This window comes from Oncorhynchus masou, chromosome 13 (assembly GCF_036934945.1).
Source record: "Oncorhynchus masou masou isolate Uvic2021 chromosome 13, UVic_Omas_1.1, whole genome shotgun sequence".
Classification (NCBI taxonomy): Eukaryota; Metazoa; Chordata; class Actinopteri; order Salmoniformes; family Salmonidae; genus Oncorhynchus; species Oncorhynchus masou.
In genome coordinates this window covers 57657274-57661204 of record NC_088224.1, presented here as the reverse complement: position 1 = coordinate 57661204, position 3931 = coordinate 57657274, and positions in this window count along the sequence as shown.

Sequence of the window (3931 nt, the reverse complement as noted above, 5' to 3'; positions counted from 1 at the left end):
TGGTGGTCACTCGTTACCCACCACTCATACATGTAGTCCCAGACTATCCAGTCGCACTATGGTGGTCACTCGTTACCCACCACTCATACATGTAGTCCCAGACTATCCAGTCACACTATGGTGGTCACTCGTTACCCACCACTCATACATGTAGTCCCAGACTATCCAGTCACACTATGGTGGTCACTCGTTACCCACCACTCATACATGTAGTCCCAGACTATCCAGTCACACTATGGTGGTCACTCACTCGTTACCCACCACTCATACATGTAGTCCCAGACTATCCAGTCGCACTATGGTGGTCACTCGTTACCCACCACTCATACATGTAGTCCCAGACTATCCAGTCACACTATGGTGGTCACTCGTTACCCACCACTCATACATGTAGTCCCAGACTATCCAGTCACACTATGGTGGTCACTCGTTACCCACCACTCATACATGTAGTCCCAGACTATCCATTCACACTATGGTGGTCACTCGTTACCCACCACTCATACATGTAGTCCCAGACTATCCAGTCACACTATGGTGGTCACTCGTTACCCACCACTCATACATGTAGTCCCAGACTATCCAGTCACACGTTACCCACCACTCATACATGTAGTCCCAGACTATCCAGTCACACTATGGTGGTCACTCGTTACCCACCACTCATACATGTAGTCCCAGACTATCCAGTCACACTATGGTGGTCACTCACTGTTACCCACCACTCATACATGTAGTCCCAGACTATCCAGTCACACTATGGTGGTCACTCATTACCCACCACTCATACATGTAGTCCCAGACTATCCAGTCACACGTTACCCACCACTCATACATGTAGTCCCAGACTATCCAGTCACACTATGGTGGTCACTCGTTACCCACCACTCATACATGTAGTCCCAGACTATCCAGTCACACTATGGTGGTCACTCATTACCCACCACTCATACATGTAGTCCCAGACTATCCAGTCACACTATGGTGGTCACTCGTTACCCACCACTCATACATGTAGTCCCAGACTATCCAGTCGCACTATGGTGGTCACTCGTTACCCACCACTCATACATGTAGTCCCAGACTATCCAGTCGCACTATGGTGGTCACTCGTTACCCACCACTCATACATGTAGTCCCAGACTATCCAGTCGCACTATGGTGGTCACTCGTTACCCACCACTCATACATGTAGTCCCAGACTATCCAGTCACACTATGGTGGTCACTCGTTACCCACCACTCATACATGTAGTACCCACCACTCATACATGTAGTCCCAGACTATCCAGTCACACTATGGTGGTCACTCGTTACCCACCACTCATACATGTAGTCCCAGACTATCCAGTCGCACTATGGTGGTCACTCGTTACCCACCACTCATACATGTAGTCCCAGACTATCCAGTCGCACTATGGTGGTCACTCGGTTACCCACCACTCATACATGTAGTCCCAGACTATCCAGTCGCACTATGGTGGTCACTCACCACTCATACATGTAGTACCCACCACTCACTCATACATGTAGTCCCAGACTATCCAGTCGCACTATGGTGGTCACTCCCAGTTACCCACCACTCATACATGTAGTCCCAGACTATCCAGTCACACTATGGTGGTCACTGTTACCCACCACTCATACATGTAGTCCCAGACTATCCAGTCACACTATGGTGGTCACTCGTTACCCACCACTCATACATGTAGTCCCAGACTATCCAGTCACACTTTTATAATCAACTAGAATGAATCATACATGTAGTCCCAGACTATCCAGTCACACTTTTATAATCAACTAGAATGAATCATACATGTAGTCCCAGACTATCCATTCACACTTTGGTGGTCACCCGTTACCCACCATTCATACATGTAGTAAGTGTTCTCTGTTACCACCTACCAGCCAGGCATACTAGTACATCCCATACACAATGCATCATTAAGTATTGTTGATAAATAATAAAATTGCAGTTGCCAATGAAGATATTACTTTCTCAACTATATTCCAATATCACATGTCACAATAGTTTAAATTTAGCAACTTACATCAAACAGGTGTCTCACAAAACTAAATTTGGATAACTCCGATGTGCAGAACTTTAGTTTTTCACAACAGGTGTCTGCTTACCTCTTTTAGTTGACCGGTCAGGATTTGTGAGACACACCGTCTGACGACAGTACTGGCCAATCGGCCGGACAATCTCCAGCGTCGTCCTTCTACCAGATCACGTCGGTGGTCACCATGTTAGAGTTGCGTAAATTCGAATCTGGTATCAGGATAAATATAACAATGAGTCACCGATTTTATACTATGTATTTTTTATTAGCTAAGTAATAAATGGCAAATGCAACTTTCGTATATACGGGCTCACTGTAATATCACGCAGGGCAGAACAGAGAACTGACAAGATGTATGTAAACAGTATTCTTTATACTGTGATAGACAGTTCCAACCCGTCTGTTAGCCTATCACAGTAGAGACTGGGCGTGGTTTAAACTTGCTCAGCCTATTGCAGGCGCTCAGGCGGGTCCCCGCCTCTTGGCGCTTCTGTTGATAGATGTTGCTGTGAAGAACATCCATGCTCTCATGCTCCATACCATTATCTCGCACCTGGCTCCTGTTATCTAACAAAAGACCGCTTGTTCTCGCAACCCCACGCTCTGAATGTGCCCCCCCAACTCATTGCGTCTTCTGTATTTTTCCATCTCAGTTAAACCTCGTGATGACCACCCCTCCCGATCACAACTTTGTAAGATACAGCAAGTCACACCATGTGCTCAATATTGTTACATACAAACACAAGGACAAAGCATCTGCTGGGCTGTTATCTACAGTTTTGCAACATGCAGGTCACACCATGTTACTCAGTTCTTGTCACACAGAAACAGTCAAGTAGCAAGCAGTTGTTTAATCTCATAATGATGCTCCAGTGCACAAATGCAGACACCTCACACAACCAACATCAGATATTTAATCGTATATATCTAATGGCTATAATGTAAAATACAGGATCCAACAGTGCCACTCTCTGCAGCTTGCTCATTTGTAGTTCTAAACATATTTAGGGTGTTTTTTACTCACTTTTTGTCTCTCCCGCGACATTATTCCTCTCCTACAGCGTCCATAACAATTACTTGCGCATGGTCAATTACGCAAATTAGGTGATGTTATTTAGCGACTTTTAGGACAGCCAATAGCTACTTTCCTTACTGTGAGGAGTTGGCAACACTGTGTTCATGTCGCTAGTCGAAAACCGAACTCTTAATTGAGACAATACTGAAACATCAATCCACGTGCCACATTTTCATTTGGGCGAAATCAAAATGAAAGAAAAGTTATCTTGCAATTTCAGCAGGTTATGGTGTGAAAAAGGCTTGTTGAAGTGTCATCTTTATTTAATTACTTATCGTTAATGCCGCCTTTGGTGTGCATATCAATGCACAGCACCTTTTTTCCTACTCTTAAAAAATAAAACTATCGTATTGTCATACGAATGTTTTACCGTGCGTGAAGTATCAAATGCATTTGTCATTACTAAATGTGGAACTTGTTAACACACAAAAACACATTTTATTCATATTTTAAGCAGTTTTCTTCCTCAAATGAATTGGATGATGATATATAATATTTGCGAGAGGGAGATAATCTGATTTCATTGGTCCTCAACTCACACATCAGACATTTCATTCAAGATAATTGTAGTTAGCCCTGAGTTAGCCTGCGCCCTGAAGCAGATTTACCAAATTGGCTTAAAGGTGAGCCACTTTCATGGTACCGGTTATCCCAACTGAACTCAGAGTTGACCAAAGTTACGTCACTAACTCCTCAAACTACATTCATAGTATAGTGCATCTGATCTCAGCCTGCATGAATACTGCTGGAAATTCCTGAATATGTACACAGACACACAGACACATACACGTCAA